This window comes from Mustela putorius, unplaced genomic scaffold (assembly GCF_011764305.1).
Source record: "Mustela putorius furo isolate JIRA1106 unplaced genomic scaffold, ASM1176430v1.1 tig00000129_pilon_pilon_pilon, whole genome shotgun sequence".
NCBI lineage: Eukaryota > Metazoa > Chordata > Mammalia > Carnivora > Mustelidae > Mustela > Mustela putorius.
The window spans coordinates 52805950-52828808 of record NW_025421290.1 but is presented as its reverse complement, the minus strand read 5'-3'; positions in this window follow the sequence as shown (position 1 = coordinate 52828808).

The following is a 22859-nucleotide window of genomic DNA, read 5'->3' as shown; positions in this document are numbered from 1 at the left end:
GGGCAGGAGCCCAGGCCCACGTGGAGTGCGGTGAGCAGTGAACGCCGCCGTGCCAAGGGGACGTAGAGAAGACCCTGGCACAGCTCAGCACACGGTCAGCGGTGGCCGTCCCGCGGTCCCCCAGGGTCCCCGGCTGCAGGAGACGGAGGGGGCACAGCGGGCAGGTGAGAGCGGCAGACGACTCCTGCGTCTCCTGCCCTCCCCACCCACTGGCCAGGGGCAAGGGTGCAGGGGGCCTGCCAAGCCCAGCCCCCACCCCCGCCGGTCCACAGCGACACTCCTGCTGCCTCTACCCCCCTCCTCCGAGCTCACGGCTCCAGGTCACACCCCGTCCCTCGGCGCGGACTTCGACTCCACATGTCGCCACGGGAGCTCAGCCCACACCTGACACCCAAAATGCCACAGCCGGACGTCAGGCTGAGATCAGCTGACTCAGCCCCCAAAACCTGCACGCGTTACCCCTACAGACTGCACATGACCTCCAGGGCAAAGACGCTTGCAGAGGCATGTGGGTCAGCGTTCAATGTCCTGGCGGAACAGGGCCAGTGTTGTCACAGAGCCCATGGGAGAAGGTGGGGCGACCCCAGAGCAAGGCAGCCCCTGTGGCTGTGCAGTGGAGGCAGGGCCACGAGCCCGGGGTGCTGCTCCTGAAGCCCGAAAGCCTGACGGGCTGTGTCCCAGAGCCTCTGGAGGGGCTGCACCTGCCCATGCCTGACCTTGACCCCTGCCGGCCCAGGGCCCCCCCTTCCAGGGGCTCAGGCCGCACGCTGAGCACAGACTCCCTCCGTCCCCTACACGCCTCCCGCTGTCCCAGCCCTGGGCGTACTCCCGGGACACCGCGTCTCCGGCACCAGCCGGCCCACCGCCCTGGTGTCCGCAGCGTCCGCCCGCGGCCGCGTCCTGTGCGGCCGTCCTGCCCGCCTTGGCCTCCGCAGCCTCTCAGGCCTCGGCCTCCCCCACGATTCGCCAGAAATCGGCACACGGGGCCCCTGGCGGCGACGCGCCCTGCCCTCTGCCAGCCCTGCCGGGCTCTCCTCTCCGCAGCCCCCGGCCGCACGCCCTGCGCGTCCCTTTCCGCCGTGCGCTTGGCTTCCTCCTTCTGCTCCCCGGAAGGTCCACGCCGAGAGCACAGTGTTTCCCGCTGCCCCCCCACGACCCCCAGCACACAGAGCACAGCCTGGCACACAGTAGGTGCTCGGCAAGCGGCTGCTGAGGGAAGGGACGCCACCGCCGCACAAGACCACCCCGGCTCCCCATGTCTGCCCCCGTGCGGGGCCGATTTACGGATCTTCCCAGGCCTACCCGCCCCCACGCTGCCCTCTCTGTAAGCGAGCTCCTGCCGCATGGACCCCGAAAGTCACCCAGCATCACCACCACCGTCCTCCTGCACACCGCACGCCCCACCCCCCAGAGCTCCCCACTGTCGAGCAGCCTCCAGGCGTCCCCTACAGCCCTCGGCCGGGTCCTGAGGACACAGCTCTGTCCCGGAGCCTCAGGAACACATCAAGGTTCCCTTTACACCAGAAAAGAGGTAGGGGCTCCTGCACCCCAACCCAGCCTGCCGGCCCCGCCCAGCCACCCAAGCCTGCCCAGGACAACCCTCCTCGCGCCCCTGGCTCTGCCCACCTCCCAGCCTGGCCTCGAGGCCCCAGGCACACACCCAGCGTCCACAGTAGCAGAAAGTATGCGTGAACGGTCCTGCCGGCCTCAGAGGAGGGCGGCACTTGGGCCTTCAGACCCGAGCCTCCAGCCCAGCCTCGCCCGGAGAAGCCCCTGTAGGACCACGGCTGTTCCCAGGGACGCCCCTGGCTTTTCCCAGGCCCTTGGGTGGACACCGTGAAGCCCCATCCGCAGGCCCCAGGAGAACAGGAGCGGGGGGGGGCCGCCCACCAAGCCCCTGACCCTCGTCTCGCCCTGAGCATGCCGGGCAGCTGGTTGGGCCAGAGGCTCTGTGTTTGAGCATCTTTCTGTGCAGGAAACATGCTTACAGAGTGCCCTGAACTCCGTTTCCCTAAAGCACGCCTGAGCCCCAGCCCCTCCGGCCGGTGCGGCGGGTTCCTGCAGCGGAAGAACCCAGGGGCAGCCTTCTACCGCGGCTTCCCCTTTTGTCCTAAATAAGCAACAACGGACCACGGCCCAACTACAGAAATCTGTCTGCTGGAGGCGGGTGACCGCCCCCGTGGGGCCTGGCCCCGGGGGGTTTCCCTCCAAGCAGCCAATGTGCTCCGACCTTCCCCAGCACGGCGGCCCCCGCGCTAAGGCGGCCCAGCGACCTGCAGGCGGAGGGCCGCTTCCCAGCACGCTCTGCAGCTCCCCCGAGCCACCGCAACCGTGTCCGCCTGGACGCGTCCGCCCTGGGCAGGAACATCTGTTTCCAGCTGTGTGGCAAACAGGACACAGTCACCGCCCACACTAAATCAAGGTGTGACAAGCCGGGTCCCCGTGTGGAGCTCACAAGCCACCTGGGTGGGCCCTACCCATCCCCCTCTCCTGCTGTCTGAGGGGAACGTTTGAGCCAGTCCTGTCCCCCCACCACCACCGCCGGGCCTGTGGACGCAGGCCTCCCGGCACCTGGGCAGAAACCAGACATCTGCTCTCCAGCCAAGGCCCCGACACCATTCTCAACCCACGGCCAGGCCCAGGTTTGCTGCGGTCCCCCTGGAAGTCGGACGGTGGCAGCCGGGCTCCATCAGTACAAGGAGGCAGGACCCTGCTCCCACCGTCGGACAAAAGCCAACTCGGGACCAGCACTACGGACCGATACAAACCAGCGGCCAGACCCGAGGGGCTGTGGGGAGGCATTTGCGTTCTCAGAAAGACAGCAGAGCCAGAAACTGTAAAAAATAAGGTCGGCAGATCTGCCTACGGACCAGAGAGAACATCTATCGGAGAGTCTCCACGAACAAGGAAACAGGAGGGAGGCCAGTGGCCAAAGCGCCGGACGTCAGCAAGAGTGCTGGTCAGAGCTGTCCGGAGAACGGACAGACGCACCCGACAGACGGGGGAGGCGGGTGAGGGTCGGCCGGCGACCGAGAGGCGGACGGGCGGACGCTGTGTGTCCACAGGCAAGCTTCAGGCCTGCGCTAAAGTCACAGAAACATATGCAGCTTGTTTTAAGGAACTGGATCCGTGACGGTGAAGGCTTGGTGAGCCCAGAATCCATAAAACAGACCCGCAGCCCGAGGACCCAGAGTGGGTGCGGCAGGTCAGGTCAGAAGGCAGAGCCCCTCCTCCTCTGCGGACCTTAGCCTTCTTCCTCTCCAAGCCCTCAGCGGATTCGACCAGGCCCACCGACACGTGGAGGCCGAGCCCTCAGCGGATTCGACCAGGCCCACCGTCACGTGGAGGCCGAGCCCTCAGCGGATTCGACCAGGCCCACCGACACGTGGAGGCCGAGCCCTCAGCGGATTCGACCAGGCCCACCGTCACGTGGAGGCCGAGCCCTCAGCGGATTCGACCAGGCCCACCGTCACGTGGAGGCCGAGCCCTCAGCGGATTCGACCAGGCCCACCGTCACGTGGAGGCCGAGCCCTCAGCGGATTCGACCAGGCCCACCGTCACGTGGAGGCCGAGCCCTCAGCGGATTCGACCAGGCCCACCGTCACGTGGAGGCCGAGCCCTCAGCGGATTCGACCAGGCCCACCGTCACGTGGAGGCCGAGCCCTCAGCGGATTCGACCAGGCCCACCGTCACGTGGAGGCCGAGCCCTCAGCGGATTCGACCAGGCCCACCGTCACGTGGAGGCCGAGCCCTCAGCGGATTCGACCAGGCCCACCGTCACGTGGAGGCCGAGCCCTCAGCGGATTCGACCAGGCCCACCGTCACGTGGAGGCCGAGCCCTCAGCGGATTCGACCAGGCCCACCGTCACGTGGAGGCCGAGCCCTCAGCGGATTCGGCCAGGCCCACCGTCACGTGGAGGCCGTCTGCTCTCCTTGACGCCTCCTGACTGAGGGGCCAATCACATTTTTAAAATACCTTCACTCTCTGGGCCCGTGTTTGGCCGAACATCTGAGTACTTTGGCCTGGTCAAGTGAACCATGAAGCTAACCCTCACCGGGTCAGTGAAGGACCAGGGGACACTGCAGAGAGCGCGAGAAACTGGACCTTCGAGGGGAAGTTTTCAGTGGGAAGGGGAAGGGAGAAATCATTCCCAGTGGCCGGTGAACACAAATGACCAAGAAAACACACGACATTGCTGGAAGTCGCCGATAATCAAAGAAAAGCAGCTCCAAACCACCAGCTGCTTCTTGCCAGCCCGCCACGCGCCACACGGCCGTCCGGTGGACACACAGACAGGTGTCCGCGCTGTGGCACCACCGTCCCGATGAGGGACGGACAGCACAGGTGAAACGAGCAAATGCCCCATAAGAGACAAGGATGCCGGCCACGGGCGCCGATGCCCGCTGCTACTCGGCTGATGACCAGGACCCTTCCCGAGGGGGTGGCGGAGCTGCGGGGTCAGCGTGGGCCTGGGGGCGCCACATTGCAGGCAGAAGGTCCTGGGGCAGACCTGAGCCCAGTACCTCACTCCGAGGGGACAGGAAGCCCCCAGAGGGGTTTCGGTCGTCACCACCGCAGAAGTCTGACCTGGGGGCAGGGCAGTGGTCTGGGGGCAGGGGCAGCGGAGAGTAGGGCTCAGATCAAGCACTTCCTGGGGGTGGGGGGAGACCAGACAAGTTTGCTCAGAGGCAGAACTGCGCCCAGAGGGCCTCCCGACCCGCAGCTTGGAGGGAATTGCCAGTTTCTGAGATCAGGGAATGAAGAGCTCCCATCCACGGACGGCACGTTGAGCAGCTAATTGGACATCCAGGAAGGACGCTGGCTTGGGGCTCCCACAGCAAAACCCAGGAGGACAGTGTTCAGGAAGAGGGCAGAGATGGGGACTCGGATCTGGAACCGTAGGCACAGGCCAGCCTTTATCTGCACGGGACGGCGAGGACGAGCAACGGTGAAACGTGCGGAGAAGAGAAGACCGAGCCGGCAGGCCGCGCGCGCCGATGCTGGGAGCAGGAGTCAGAGAGGGAGGGGTTCCAGCTGCGACCAGTGCTGTGGACGGGTCCTGTCGTGGGGCTGAGGACAACCCCTGCATCAGGCACAGCAGAGGTCACGCTGCCCTCCCTGGAGCAGCATCAGTGGCAACGTGGGGTCCGGGCCTGAGCAGAGCGGGCACGAGACCTGAGAGCGGAACCACGGTACGGGCCGGCAGGCTTCACGGGGTCCGGACCCAGAAGTCCAGGGTCATTGCTCAAGCACACCGGGAACTTGTAGAAACCTCCATCTGCTGGGCCCTGGGTCACAACTCCGTAAACTTCTAAATGTTTGGGCCCATCGCACAGCAAGCTCCCTGCCAACGCCATGAGGGGAATGGGAGTCCAAGACAAACGTAACGGACCAGCCCACGTCTCGCATCACGTCGAAGAGGAATCTGCGGCCCTATGTGTCTGGAAAAGAGACAACACCGAGTTAACACTGAGCCCGAGTTTGCCGGAGCGAGAGAGCAAACACAAAGCAAGAAAGGAGATGATCATCGTGTAGACAGAACCTCAGTAAAAGGTAAGAAAAGAAGGACCAAGAGGCATAGCAGGTCCAAAATTGTTTCTTTTTTTTTCTTTTTTTTTTTTTTTAAGATTTTATTTATTTATTGGGCAGACAGAGATCACAAGTAGGCAGAGGCAGGCAGAGAGAGGAGGAAGCAGGTTCCCCACTGAGCAGAGAGCCCGATGCGGGGCTCCATCCCAGGACCCTGGGATCATGACCTGAGCCGAAGGCAGAGGCTTTAACCCACTGAGCCACCCAGGCGCCCCCAAAATTGTTTCTGAAAAAGGACTGACCTCGGAGGGGACGGGCCGGGGAGAGGAGCAGAGGGCGCCATGTGCATGAGGACGAGGGGAGTCGCGCTGACAGAGACAGAAGAAGGGACGCATGAGCGTACTCCACCGATCCGGAGACGGCACGGAAGCCCCAGAGCAGGGCGCTACCACACTGGAGTCAAGAAGAGAAAAGGTCCAGGGGACCAGCTTTACTGAGCGAGCTGACACGTGGAGGAAGGCGAGTGTGTCCCGAGGGGACACTTGCACCGGCTTCCAGGCAGGGTGACACAGGCAGGCGACGCCGCAGCAGGAGCGACGGAAGCACAAGAAGGCAGCGTCATCTTAAAGCGCCCAGGGGGAGAACTTGGCCACCAGAGAGACTGGCCCCTCCTACAGACATGTGGCCGCCTCACGCAGCCCTGGAGGCCCGAAGTCTGGTGTCACGGTGTGGGAGGGCTGCGCTCCCCCCGCGCCTCGAGGGGAACCCCCTGCCCCTTCCAGCCTCAGGGGGCTGCACACAACAGCATCCCTTGGCCTTGGACGTGTCACACCGATCTCTGCCTTACATAGCGTGTGGCCCATGTCGCTGTGCCTACATGTCCCTCTTCTTAAAAGGACGGTAGTCCTACTGGATGGAGGACCCACCGGTTCATATACGGTCTCATCGTAACTTGATTACGTCTTCAAGAAGCCCATGTCCAAATAGGGTCGCAGTTACAGGCTCTGGCTGGGCATGAATTTGGGGGGGACACTATTGAACCTGGATCCTTTCCTTTCCTGAGCACTTTACCCCTGAATCTGTTGGGTGGGCAGGTCGGGGCAGCAGGGGTGGGGACATGCACAGTCAGAGCTCAGAGCACCACCCAGACTGAGAAGTGAGGTCTGAAGCAGGGTCTGGAGGTTCCGAGGGCGCAACCGGGACCTCCACACTGGAGATGACAGGAAGGTGTCCGGGTGAGCAGGGACAAGAGGCTGGCACAGCCAGGGGCCGACCAGGTGAGTGAACATGCCCAGAAGAGTGGAGGATAGGAGGGACCCACATTCCCCGAGAGGGAAAGAATTGGATGGGTCCTGTGCCGGGTGGTAGGTTGGGTGCATCAGTTTGAATCCATGGTTTCTAGTATATTGAGACAAATACACATGCATGTAATCCATTAAATAATGGCCAAAAGCCTTCCAGACCTGATGAAGTACATGAATCCCCCCACACAGGAAGCTTATGAGCTCGAATATAAATAGGCTGGACGCTCTACTTGCGTGTCAGTGGTGTGCAGAGAATATTTCTATGTATAATGTGGTTTTTGTGTTTTGTGCTTTTTTCCATTTATTTATTTGAGAGAGCTTTAGTGTGGGAAGAGAGAGAAGCAGACACCCCAGTGAGCAGAGAGCCCAACACAGAACTTGATCCCAGGCTCCTGAGACCATGACCTGAGCTGAAAGCAGATGCCTAACCAACTGAGCCCCCTCCAAGCACCCCTTATGTTCTGTTTTTTTAATATAAAATATGAAGCTGGTTAAGCTTGGTGATATTCACCCAAGGAAAGCTGATCTCAAGTAAAACAGACTTTAAGGCAAAAAGCATTCGGGGACACGAACAGGGATGACCCAGCTCTCCAAGTGCACACACCTGGACCACATTCTCCAAATACAGAGCAAGAAATGGATCAACCTGCAGGAAGATGACAGACTCACAGTTGTCATGGAAGGTGTCACCACCTGCGTCTGTAGGCACAGAGTGGGCAGATAAGTATCAGTAAAGATGCACTCCATGGTCGTACTCCACCAAGAATTCAACCCACTGGTGGTGCACAGGCATCGGGAAGAGCCACTGCAGCAACCCACACACCCTGAGCCCTACAGCACATGCACATCCATTCATTGTTCCATGCTATGGCCATAAAAGAATTCCCAACACATTCCCAAAGATGAAGTGCACTTAGTTATGTGGTGACAATGGCAGGATTATACCTGGACAGTGTCATTTCTTTCAGGCATGGCGGCACATCTGTGGAATGGGGTCTGCACCTGGTGCAGAGGCCCACACCTCCCCTTCTGTATGACCCCAGACCCTGATTCAGTTGTGTTCATCCCAGGTCTTGGGGTCCCACTCTTTCACTCTAGACCCTTTCCTTCATGGGAGGCACATCTGGGACTTTGAATTCAGCTTTTGCTACAATCCTTGCCACTCTTTGATTGGGTGCTAGGCCCCATTCTCCGTAATACTTGTCCTCTGGCTGCAGGATATGGGGCCTCTTAAAATACTGTTATGGAAGGGTAGAGAACCCAGATATAGACCCACAACTTTACAGTCAAATAATCTTTGACAAATCAGGAAAAAAAAAACAGTGGAAAAAAGACAGTCTCTTCAATATATGCTGCTGGGAAAATTGGACAGCTATCTGCAGAAAAATAAAACTCGACCATTGTCTTACACTGTACATGAAGATAAACTCGAAATGGAGAAAAGACATCAATGTGAGGCAGAAATCTATCAAAATCCTAGAGGAGAACATAGGCAGTAACCATTTCAACATCGGCCACAGAAACTTCTTTCAAGATATGTCTCTAAAGGCAAAGGAAACAAAAGTGGAAATGAACTTTTGGGACTTCATCAAGATAAAAAGCTTCTGCACAGCAAAGGAAATAGTCAACAAAACAAAGAGGCAACCACAGAATGGGAGAAGATATTTGTGAATGACAGTACAGACAAAGGGCTGATATCCAAGATCTATTAAAAAAAAAAAAAACTCCTGAAACTCAGTACTCAAAAACAGATAATCACATCAAAAAATGGGCAGAAGATATGAACAGACACTTCTCCAATGAAGACATACAAATGGCTATCAGACACATGAAAAAATGTTCATCATCACTAGCCATCAGGAAAATTCAAATTAAAACCTCACTGAGATACCACCTTACACCAGTTAGAATGGCCAAAATTAGCAAGACAGGAAACAACATGTGTTGGAGAGGATGTGGAGAAAGGGGAACCCTCTTCCACTGTTGGTGGGAATGCAAGTTGGTGCAGCCTCTTTGGAGAACAGTGTGGAGATTCTTTAAGAAATTAAAAATAGAGCTTCCCTATGACCCTGCAATTGCACTCCTGGGTATTTACCCCAAAGATACAGATGTCGTGAAAAGAAGGGCCATCTGTACCCCAATGTTTATAGCAACAATGGTCACGGTCGCCAAACTGTGGAAAGAACCCAGATGCCCTTCAATGGACGAATGGATAAGGAAGATGTGGTCCATATACACTATGGAGTATTGTGCCTCCATCAGAAAGGACGAACACCCAACTTTTGTAGCAACATGGACAGGACTCGAAGATATTATGCTGAGTGAAAAAAAGTCAAGCAGAGAGAGTCAATTATCATATGGTTTCACTTATTTGTGGAGCATAACAAATAGCATGGAGGACATGGGGAGATGGAAAGGAGAAGGGAGTTGAGGGAAATTGGAAAGGGAGGTGAACCATGAGAGACTATGGACTCTGAAAAACAATCTGAGGGTTTTGAAGGGGTGGGAGGTGGGTGGTCGGGGTACCAGGTGGTGGGTATTATAGAGGGCATGGATTGCATGGAGCACTGGGTGTGGTGCAAAAATAATGAATACTGTTATGCTGAAAATAAAAAATTAAATTAAAAAAAAAACCACATTGAGATACCACCTTACACCAGTTAGAATGGCCAAAATTAGCAAGACAGGAAACAACGTGTGTGGGAGAGGCTGTGGAGAAAGGGGAACCCTCTTCCACTGTTGGTAGGAATGCAAGCTGGTTCAGGCACTATGGAAAAGAGTATGGAGGTTCCTTAAGAAATTAAAAATAGAGCTTCCCTATGACCCTGCAATTGCACTACTGTGTATTTACCCCAAAGATACAGATGTCGTGAAAAGAAGGGCCATCTGTACCCCAATGTTCATAGCAGTAATGGCCACAGTTGCCAAACTGTGGAAAGAACCGAGATGCCCTTCAACGGACGAATGGATAAGGAAGATGTGGTCCATATATACTAAGGAGTATTATGTCTCCATCAGAAAGGACGAATACCCAACTTTTGTAGCAACATGGACGGGACTGGAAGAGATTATGCTGAGTGAAATGAGTCCAGCAGAGAGAGTCAATTATCATATGGTTTCACTTATTTGTGGAGCATAACAAATAACATGGAGGACATGGGGAGATGGAGAGGAGAAGGGAGTTGAGGGAAACTGGAGGGGGAGAAGAACCATGAGAGACTGTGGACTCAGAAACAAACTGAGGTTTGGAGCAGACAGGGTGGGTGGTTGAGTGAGCCTGGTGGTGGGTATTATGGAGGGCATGTATCCATGGAGCACTGGGTGTGGTGCATAAACAATGAACCTTGGAATACTGAAAAAAATAAAATAAAATTTTTAAAAAAGAAAGAAAACCAAAGCTGGGGCCATCATGTTGCCTGAGTTCAAGCTGTATTACAAAGTTGTGACATGAAGGTATCATGGCACTGGCACAAAAACAGACACATAGATCAATGGAACAGAATAGAGAACACAGAAATGGACCCCCAACTCTATGGTCAACTAATCTTCATCAAATCAGGAAAAATATCCAATGGAAAAACACAGTTTCTTCAATAAATGATGTTGGTCAAAATTGGACAGCCCCATGCAGAAGAATGAAAATGCACCATTCTCTAACACTATAAAAAAAGACAAAGTCTAAATGGATGAATGATCTAAATGTGAGACTGGAATCCATCAAAATCCTAGAGAAAAACACAGGCAGTAAATCCTTCAACATCGGTCACAGCAACTTCTTGCTAGATGTGTTTCCAAAGATGTTCCATCCAAAGAGAAACAAAAGTGAGGGTGAGCACCTGGGCCTTCAGCAAAATAAAAAACTTCCGCACAACAAAGGAAACAGTCAACAAAACTAAAAGGCAACCTGTGGAATGAGAGAAGATATTTGTAAATGGTCTTACAGATAAAGGCCTAGTATCCAAGATCTACAAAGAACTTATCAAAGTAAACACCCAAGAAACAACGAATCCAGTCGAGAAATGGGCAGAAGACATGAACATACACTTCTCCAATGAAGACATACAAATGGCTAACAGACACATGAAAAACATTCAACATCATTAGCCATGAGGGAGATTCAAATCAAAACCACACTGAGATACCACCTTACACCAGTTAGAGTAGCCAGAATTAGCAAGACAGGAAACAATGTGTGTGGGAGAGGCTGTGGAGAAAGGGGAACCCTCTTACACTGTTGGTAGGAATGTAAGCTGGTTCAGGCACTTTGGAAAAGAGTATGGAGGTTCCTCAAAACATTAAAAATAGCGCTACCCTACGACCCAGTGATTGCAGTACTGGTATTTACCCCAAAGATACAAATGTGGCAAAAAGACATGGCACCTGCACCCCAATGCTCATAGCAGCAATGTCCACAATAGCCAAACTGTGGAAGGAGCTGAGATGCCCTTCAACAGATGAATGGATAAAAAGATGTGGTCCGTATATACAATGGAATATTACTTAGCTATCAGAAAAAGTGAATACTCAGCATTTGCATCGACATGGTTGGAACTACAGGGGATCATGCTGAGTGAAATAAGTCAAGCAGAGAAAGCCAATTACCATACAGTTTCACTTATTTGTGCAACATAAGGAATAGCATGAAGGACATTAGGAGAAGGAAGGGGAAAATGAAGGGGGGTCAGAGTGGAGATGAACCATGGACTCTGGGAAACAATCTGAGAGCTTCAGAGGATTCAGGGTGAGGGGATGGGTTCGCCCTGTGATGGGTATTAAGGAAGACATGTGTTGTAATGAGTCCTGGGAATTATACAAATATAGTTACTCATGGAAGATTACATCAAAAACTAATGAAGTACTGTATGAGACTAAGATAACATAACAAATAAATATTTTTTTAAATGAGCATACAGCATGGTGGCTGTAGTTGATAATACAGTGCTGTGTATTTGAAAGTTGGTGACAGAGTAGATTGTAAAAATTCTCATCCCAAGAAAAAAGTATTTAACAATGTGAGGTAATGCATGTGAACTACATGTGTGGTGTACATCTTGTAATATATACATATATTAAATCATTGTGTTGTACACCTGAAACCAATACAATGTTAAAGGTCAGTTAGATCTCAATAAAACTGGGGGTGGAAATAGAAGTTATCAAACTAAACACCCAAGAAACAAAGAATACAGTTAAGAAATGTGCAGAACGTATGAACAGACAATTCTCCGAAGAAGACATACAAATGGCTAACAGACACATGAAAAATATTCAATATCATTAGCCATCAGGGAGATTCAAATCAAAACCACATTGAGATACCACCTTACAACACTTAGAATGACCAAAATTAACAAGACAGGAAACAACAGATGTTGGTGAGGATGTGGAGAAAGGGGAACCCTCTTATACTGTTTTAGTATATGTACTGCTGAAGTGAGCACCCTCTTAAACTGTTGATGGGAATATAAACTGGTGTAGCCACTCTGGAAAACAGTAGAGTTTCCTCAAAAAGTTAAAAACAGAGCTACCCTGCGACTCAGCAATTGCACTACTGAGTATTCACCCCAAAGATACAGATGTCATAAAAGAAGGGACACATGCACCCCAGTGTTCATAGCAACAATGTCCACAATAATCAAACTGTGGAAGGAGCTAAGACATTCATCAATAAACGAATAGATAAAAAAAAGATGTAGCTCATATATAAATGGAATATTACTCAGCCATTAGAAAACATGAATACATACCATTTACACTGATGTGGATAGAAGTGAAGGCTATTAGCTAAGTGAAGTAAGTCAGTCAAAGAAAGAAAACTGTCATATTGTTTCACTCACATGTGGAATCTAAGAAACAGGACAGAGGATCATAAAGGATAGGAGGGAAAACTGAACGGGAAGAAATCAGAGAGGGAAACAATCCATAAGAGACTCTTACCTCTGGGAAACAAAGGTTTCTGAGGGTTACAGAAAGGAGGGGTGGGGGATGGGATGACCAGGTGATGGGTATTAAGGAGGGCACATGTTCTGAGGAGCACTGGGTTTTATGCACAATTACTGAATCATTGAACACTACCTCAAAAACACTAACAATGAAAATACAGAAAGGGAAATTAGAAAATTGATTCCATTTACTATGGCACCAAGAAACATAAAATACCTGGGAATAAACCTAAACAAAGAGGTAAAGGATCTGTACTCAAGGAACTACAGAACACTCATGAAGGAAATTGAAGAAGACACAAAAAGATGGAAGACCATTCCATGCTCATGGATTGGAAGACTAAACATTGTTAAAATGTCTATACTGCCTAGAGTAATCTATAATTTCAATGCCAATCTGATCAAAATTCCACCAGCATTTTTCAAAGAGCTGGAGCAAACAATCCTAAAATTTGTATGGAATCAGAAATCATGTTGCCTGATTTCAAGCTTCATTACAAAGCTGTGATCACCAAGACAGCTTGGTACTGGCATAAAAACAGACACATAGACCAGTGGAACAGAGTAAAGAGCCCAGATATGGACCCTCGACTCTTCCAATAATCTTCGACAAAGCAGGAAAAAATATCCAGTGGAAAAAAGACAGTCTCTTCAATAAATGTTCCTGGGAAAATTGGACAGCTATGTGCAGAAGAATGAAACTCGACCATTCTCTTATGCCATACACAAAGATAAACTCAAAATAGATAAAAGACCTCAACATGAGATAGGAATCCATCAGAATCCTAGAGGAGAACATAGGCAGTAATCTCTTCGATATCAGCCACAGCAACTTCTTTCAAGATATGTCTCCAAAGTCAAAGGAAACAAAAGAAAAAATGAATTGTGAGGACTTCATCAAGATCAAAAGCTTCTGCACAGCAAAGGAAACAGTCAACAAAACAAAGAGGCAACTGACAGAATGGGAGAAGATATTCGTGAATGACACTACAGACAAAGGACTGATAACCAGGATCTATAAAGAACTCCTCAAACTCACCACACACAAAACAGATGATCACACCATAAAAATGGGCAGAGGACATGAACAGGCACTTCTCCAATGAAGACATACAAATGGCTATCAGACACATGAAAAAATGCTCATCATCACTAGCCATCAGTGAGATTCAAACCAAAACCACATTGAGATACCACCTTACACCAGTTAGAATGGCAAAAATTAGCAAGACAGGAAGTAACGTGTGTTGGAGAGGATGTAGAGAAAGGGGAACCCTCTTCCACCATTGGTGGGAATGCAAGTTGGTGCAGCCACTTTGGAAAACACTGTGGAGGTTCCTTAAGAATTCAAAATAGAGCATCCCCATGACCCTGCAATTGCACTACTGGGTATTTGCCCCAAAGATACAGATGGAGTGAAAAGAAGGGCCAACTGTACCCCACTGTTTATAGCAGCAATGGCCACAGTAGCCAACCTATGGAAAGAACCAAGATGCCCTTCAATGGACGAATGGATAAGGAAGATGTGGTCCATATACACTATGGAGTATGATGCCTCCATCAGAAAGGATGAATACCCAATTTTTGTATCAACATGGACGGGACTGGAAGAGATTATGCTGAGTGAAATAAGTCAAACAGAGAGAGTCAATTATCATATGGTTTCACTTATTTGTGGAGCATAAGGAATAACATGGAGGGCATTGGGAGATAGAGAGGAGAAGGGAGTTGAGGGAAATTGGAGGGGGAAAAGAACCATGAGAGACTATGGACTCTGAGAAACAATCTGAGGGTTTTGGAGGGGAGGTGGGTCAAGGGTTGGGTGAGCCTGGTGGTGGGTATCATTGAGGGCATGTATTGCATGGAGCACTGGGTGTGGTGCATAAACAATGAATTCTGGAACTATGAAAAGAAATTTAAAAAATAAAATTTTAGATTGGGGGGGCAGAGTCAAGATGGCGGAGAAGTAGCAGGCTGAGACTACTTCAGCTAGCAGGAGATCAGCCAGATAGCTTATCTAAAGATTGCAAACACCTGAAAATCCATCCGCAGATCAAAGAGAAGAACAGCAATTCTGGAAACAGAAAAACAACCACTTTCTAAAAGGTAGGACCAGCGGAGAAGTGAATCCAAAGCGACGGGAAGATAGACCCCGGGGGGAGGGGCCGGCTCCCAGCAAGCAGCGGAGAAACAAAGCACAAGATCGGACTTTTTAAAAGTCTGTTCCGCTGAGGAACATCGCTCCAGAGGCTAAACCGGGGCGAAGCCCGCGCGGGGTCAGCGTGGCCTCAGGTCCCACAGGGTCACAGAAGGATCGGGGGTGTCTGAGTGTCGCAGAGCTTGCAGGTATTGGAACGGGAAAGCCGGCTGCAGAGACAGAGCCGACAGTGAGCTCGCAGCTCGGGGTAACCTTGAACCGGTCGCAGTCTGGGTGAGCTCCGAGTGCGGCCGGAGGTCGGGCAGATGGGAGTGACTGGGCGCTGTTCTCTGAGGGCACACTGGGGAGTGGGGCCCTGGGCTCTCGGCTCCTCCGGGCCGGAGACCAGGAGGCCGCCATTTGTATTTCCGTCCTCCAGAACTCTACGGAAAGTGCTCAGGGAACAAAAGCTCCTGAGAGCGAACCCAAGCAGATTACTCAGCCCGGCCCCTGATAAGGGCGGTGCAATTCCGCCTGGGGCAAAGACACTTGAGACAAACTACAACAGGCCCCTCCCCCAGAAGATCAACAAGAAATCCAGCCAAGACCAAGTTCACCTACCAAGGAGTGCGGTTTCAATACCAAGGAGAGCAGCAGAATTCCAGAGGAAGAGAAAGCAAAGCACGGAACTCATGGCTTTTTCCCTGTGATTTTTTTTTAGTCTTGCAGTTAATTTAATTTTTTTCTTTTTTAATTTTTTTCTCTTCTTCTGCTAAAATTTTTATTAACTTTTATCCTTTGCTTTTTTAACAATTTTTAATTAGATTATCTAATATATATTTTTTTCATTTTTATATTATTTCCTTATTCATTTTCTTCTTTTAATTGTTTCTTTTCATTTTTCTTTTTTTTTTTTCTTTCTGAACCTCTTTTTATCCCCTTTCTCCCCCCTCACAATTTGGGATCTCTCTAATTTGGTTAAAGCATATTTTCCTGGGGTTATTGCCACCCTTTTAGTATTTTACTTGCTCCTTCATATACTCTTATCTGGACAAAATGACAAGACGGAAAAATTCAACGCAAATAAAAGAACATGAGGCAGTACCAAAGGCTAGGGACCTAATCAATACAGACATTGGTAATATGTCAGATCTAGAGTTCAGAATGACAATTCTCAAGGTTCTAGCCAGGCTCGAAAAAGGCATGGAAGATATTAGAGAAACCCTCGCGAGAGATATAAAAGCCCTTTCTGGAGAAATAAAAGAACTAAAATCTAACCAAGTTGAAATCAAAAAAGCTATTAATGAGGTGCAATCAAAAATGGAGGCTCTCACTGCTAGGATAAATGAGGCAGAAGAAAGAATTAGTGATATAGAAGACCAAATGACAGAGAATAAAGAAGCTGAGCAAAAGAGGGACAAACAGCTACTGGACCATGAGGGGAGAATTCGAGAGATAAGAGACACCATAAGATGAAACAACATTAGAATAATTGGGATTCCAGAAGAAGAAGAAAGAGAGAGGGGAGCAGAAGGTATACTGGAGAGAATTATTTGGGAGAATTTCCCCAATATGGCAAAGGGAACGAGCATCAAAATTCAGGAGGTTCAGAGAACCCCCCTCAAAATCAATAAGAATAGGCCGACACCCCGTGACCTAATAGTAAAATTTACAAGTCTCAGTGACAGAGAAAATCCTGAAAGCAGCCCGGGAAAAGAAGTCTGTAACATACAATGGTAAAAATATTAGATTGGCAGCTGACTTATCCACAGAGACCTGGCAGGCCAGAAAGAGCTGGCATGATATTTTCAGAGCACTAAACGAGAAAAACATGCAGCCCAGAATACTATATCCAGCTAGGTTATCATTGAAAATAGAAGGAGAGATTAAAAGCTTCCAGGACAAACAAAAACTGAAAGAATTTGCAAACACCAAACCAGCTCTACAGGAAATCTTGAAAGGGGTCCTCTAAGCAAAGAGAGAGCCTACAAGTGGTATATCAGAAAGGAACAGAGACAATATACAGAAACAGTCACCATACAGGCAATACAATGGCACTAAATTCATATCTCTCAATAGTTACCCTGAATGTGAATGGGCTAAATGCCCCTGTCAAAAGACACAGGGTATCAGAATGGATAAAAAAACAAAACCCAACTATATGTTGCCTCCAAGAAACTCATTTTAAGCCCGAAGACACCTCCAGATTTAAAGTGAGGGGGTGGAAAAGAATTTACCATGCTAATGGACATCAGAAGAAAGCAGGAGTGGCAATCCTTATATCAGATCAATTAGATTTTAAGCCAAAGACTATAATAAGAGATGAGGAAGGACACTATATCATACTCAAAGGGTCTGTCTAACAAGAAGATCTAACAATTTTAAATATCTATACCCCCAACGTGGGAGCAGCCAACTATATAAACCTATTAATAACAAAATCAAAGAAACACATCAACAATAATACAATAATAGGGCGCCTGGGTGGCTCAGTGGGTTAAGCTGCTGCCTTCGGCTCAGGTCATGATCTCAGGGTCCTGGGATCGAGTCCCGCATCGGGCTCTCTGCTCAGCAGGGAGCCTGCTTCCCTCTCTCTCTCTCTCTCTCTCTGCCTGCCTCTCTATCTACTTGTGATTTCTCTCTATCAAATAAATAAAATCTTTAAAAAAAATAAAACAATAATAGTAGGGGGCTTTAACACTCCCCTCACTGAAATGGACAGAACATCCAAGCAAAAGATCTGCAAGGAAATAAAGGCCTTAAACGACACACTGGACCAGATGGACATCACAGATATATTCAGAAAATTTCATCCCAAGCAACAGAATACACATTCTTCTCTAGTGCACATGGAACATTCTCCAGAATAGATCACATCCTCGGTCCTAAATCAGGACTCAATCGGTATCAAAAGATTGGGATCATTCCCTGCATATTTTCAGACCACAATGCTCTAAAGCTAGAACTCAACCACAAAAGGAAGTTTGGAAAGAACCCAAATACATGGAGACTACACAGCATCCTTCTAAAGAACGAATGGGTCAACCGGGAAATTAAAGAAGAATTGAAAAAAATCATGGAAACAAATGATAATGAAAATACAATGGTTCAAAATCTGTGGGACACAACAAAGGCAGTCCTGAGAGGAAAATATATAGCGGTACAAGCCTTTCTCAAGAAACAAGAAAGGTCTCAGGTACACAACCTAACCCTACACCTAAAGGAGCTGGAGAAAGAACAAGAAAGAAACCCTAAGCCAAGAAGGAGAAGAGAAATCATAAAGATCAGAGCAGAAATCAATGAAATAGAAACCAAAAAGACAATAGAGCAAATCAACGAAACTAGGAGCTGGTTCTTTGAAAGAATTAATAAAATTGATAAACCCCTGGCCAGACTTATCAAAAAGAAAAGAGAAAGGACCCAAATAAATAAAATCATGAATGAAAGAGGAGAGATCACAACTAACACCAAAGAAATACAAACTATTATAAGAACATACTATCAGCAACTCTACGCCAACAAACTTGACAATCTGAAAGAAATGGATGCATTCCTAGAAACATATAAACTACCACAACTGAACCAGGAAGAAATAGAAAGCCTGAACAGACCCATAACCAGTAAGGAGATTGAAACAGTCATTAAAAATCTCCAAACAAACAAAATCCAAGGGCCAGACGGCTTCCCGGGGGAATTCTACCAAACATTTAAAGAAGAACTAATTCCCATTCTCCTGAAACTGTTCCAAAAAATAGAAATGGAAGGAAAACTTCCAAACTCATTTTATGAGGCCAGCATCACCTTGATCCCAAAACCAGACAAGGATCCCATCAAAAAAGAGAGCTATAGAGCAATATCCTTGAAGAACACAGATGCGAAAATACTCACCAAAATACTAGCCAATAGGATTCAACAGTACATTAAAAGGATTATTCACCACGACCAAGTGGGATTTATTCCAGGGCTGCAAGGTTGGTTCAACATCCACAAATCAATCAATGTGATACAACACATCAATAAAAGAAAGAACAAGAACCATATGATACTCTCAATAGATGCTGAAAAAGCATTTGACAAAGTACAGCATCCCTTCCTGATCAAAACTCTTCAAAGTGTAGGGATAGAGGGCACATACCTCAATATCATCAAAGCCATCTATGAAAAACCCACTGCAAATATCATTCTCAATGGAGAAAAACTGAAAGCTTTTCTGCTAAGGTCAGGAACACGGCAGGGATGTCCATTATCTCTACTGCTATTCAACATAGTACTAGAGGTCCTAGCCTCAGCAATCAAACAACAAAAGGAAATTAAAGGCATCCAAATCTGCAAAGAAGAAGTCAAATTAACACTCTTCGCAGATGATATGATACTATATGTGGAAAACCCAAAAGACTCCACTCCAAAACTGCTAGAACTTGAACAGGAATTCAGTAAAGTGTCAGGATATAAAATCAATGCACAGAAATCAGTTGCATTTCTCTACACCAACAGCAAGACAGAAGAAAGAGAAATTAAGGAGTCAATCCCATTTACAATTGCACCCAAAACCATAAGATACCTAGGAATAAACCTAACCAAAGAGGCACAGAATCTATACTCAGAAAACTATAAAGTACTCATGAAAGAAATTGAGGAAGACACAAAGAAATGGAAAAATGCTCCATGCTCCTGGATTGGAAGAATAAATATTGTGAAAATGTCTATGCTACCTAAAGCAATCTACACATTTAATGCAATTCCTATCAAAGTACCATCCATCTTTTTCAAAGAAATGGAACAAATAATTCTAAAATTTATATGGAACCAGAAAATACCTCGAATAGCCAAAGGGATATTTTTTAAAAGATTTTATTTATTTATTTGACAGAGAGAAATCACAAGTAGACGGAGAGGCAGGTAGAGAGAGAGGAAGGGAAGCAGGCTCCCTGCTGAGCAGAGAGCCCGATGCGGGACTCGATCCCAGGACCCTGAGATCATGACCTGAGCCTAAGGCAACAGCTTAACCCACTGAGCCACCCAGGCACCCGCCAAAGGGATATTGAAAAAGAAAGCCAACGTTGGTGGCATCACAATTCCGGACTTCAAGCTCTATTACAAAGCTGTCATCATCAAGACAGCATGGTACTGGCACAAAAACAGACACATAGATCAATGGAACAGAGTAGAGAGCCCAGAAATAGACCCTCAACTCTACAGTCAACTCATCTTCGACAAAGCAGGAAAGAATGTCCAGTGGAAAAAAGACAGCCTCTTCAATAAATGGTGCTGGGAAAATTGGACAGCCACATGCAGAAAAATGAAATTGGACCATTTCCTTACACCACACACAAAAATAGACTCAAAATGGATGAAGGACCTCAATGTACAAAAGGAATCCATCAAAATCCTTGAGGAGAACACAGGCAGCAACCTCTTCGACCTCAGCCGCAGCAACATCTTCCTAGGAACATCGCCAAAGGCAAGGGAAGCAAGGGCAAAAATGAACTATTGGGATTTCATCAAGATCAAAAGCTTTTGGACAGCAAAGGAAACAGTTAACAAAATCAAAAGACAACTGACAGAATGGGAGAAGATATTTGCAAAGACATATCAGATAAAGGACTAGTGTCCAGAATCTATAAAGAATTTAGCAAACTCAACACCCAAAGAACAAATAATCCAATCAAGAAATGGGCAGAGGACATGAACAGACATTTCTGCAAAGAAGACATCCAGATGGCCAACAGACACATGAAAAAGTGCTCCATATCACTCGGCATCAGGGAAATACAAATCAAAACCACAATGAGATATCACCTCACACCAGTCAGAATGGCTAAAATCAACAAGTCAGGAAATGACAGATGCTGGCGAGGATGCGGAGAAAGGGGAACCCTCCTACACTGTTGGTGGGAATGCAAGCTGGTGCAGCCACTCTGGAAAACAGCATGGAGGTTCCTCAAAATGTTGAAAATAGAACTGCCCCATGACCCAGCAATTGCACTATTGGGTATTTACCCTAAAGATACAAACGTAGTGATCCAAAGGGGCACGTGCACCCGAATGTTTATAGCAGCAATGTCCACAATAGCCAAACTATGGAAAGAACCTAGATGTCCATCAACAGATGAATGGATCAAGAAGATGTGGTATATATACACAATGGAATACTATGCAGCCATCAAAAGAAATGAAATCTTGCCATTTGGGACAACATGGATGGAACTAGAGCGTATCATGCTTAGTGAAATAAGTCAAGCAGAGAAAGACAACTATCACATGATCTCCCTGATATGAGGAAGTGGTGATGCAACATGGGGGCTTAAGTGCGTAGGAGAAGAATAAATGAAACAAGATGGGATTGGGAGGGAGACAAACTATAAGTGACTCTTAATCTCACAAAACAAAGTGAGGGTTGCTGGGGGGAGGGGGTTTGGGAGAAGAGGGTGGGATTATGGACATTGGGGAGGGTATGTGCTTTGGTGAGTGCTGTGAAGTGTGTAAACCTGGTGATTCACAGACCTGTACCCCTGGGGATAAAAATATATGTTTATAAAAAATAAAAAATTAAAAAATAAATAATAAATAAATAAATAAAATTTTAAAAAAGAACTAATGATGTACTACATGTTAGGTAACTGAACATACTAAAAAAAAAAAGCAATAATTCTGAACTATTGCACACCTAATGACAGACCAGTAAAATATATGGAGCAAAATGTGCAGGATTAAAGTGAGAGACTGACATATCTATGATAATAGTCAGAAGCTTCAGTATCCCATTTCCAATAATGGATAGAACAAGACAGAAGGTAAGTAAAGAACCACGACTTGAACAACACAATAAGCCAACCAATCACACACACACACACACACACACACACACACACATAGACACACACATCACACCACCCAACAACAACAACATACACCTTATTGTCAAATATACATGGATCATTCTCCAGGTAGAACCATAAGTTATGCCACAAATAAGTCCCAACAGATTTTAAAAGATAAATATTATACAGTATCTTCTCTGACTACATTGGGATAAAGGTGGAAATCTTCACTTTACAACAGTAAAAGTGAAAAAATACATGCATACATACATTCGTGTAACTTAAACAACACTCTCTTAAGCAACCAAGGGATCAAAGTAGAAGTCACAGAGGAAATTGGAAAACAGTTAAGGATCAATGAAATTGAAAGCAGAATTAAAAGGATATTAAGAGAATGCTACAAGCAGCAATACACCAACACATTGGGTAACATGCATGAGATGGATGAATTCCTAGAACTCCACAACCTAAGACTAAATAATGAAGAAATAAAAAACCTGAACAGATCAATAACTGATAAGGAAATTGGGCCTGCTGATCAAAATACCAACAAATAAAGCTCTGGACCTAATGGTTTTGCTGGTGAATTCTACCAAATATTTAAGGAGAAACAAATACTAATATCAAGCTTTTCCAAAATATTGAAGAGGAAGGAGCACTTGCGATTTGTTCTATGAAGCCAGCCTGACCCTTACATCAAAACCAAACACAATAAAGAACCACAGACCAATGTCCCGTAGGAACCTGATGCAAAAATCCTCAACAAATACTAGCAAGCCAAATCCAGCAGCATATTAAAAGGATTATACACCAGGACAAAGTGGAATACATTCCTAGAATGTAAGGATGTCTCAACATACAAAAATTGAACAATGTAATACACCACATTAACATAACGAAGGCAAGAAACACACATGATCATCTCAACTGATGCAGAAAAGACATTGGACAAAATTGAACACACATACGTGACTTGAAAAACTACTCAACAAGCCAGGGACACAAGGAAACTACCTCAACATATCAACGCCACATACAGAAAACCAACAGCAAACATCATACTCAATGGTGGATGTCTGAGAACTTTTCCTCTAAAATTAGGAACAAAGAAAGGATATTCATTTT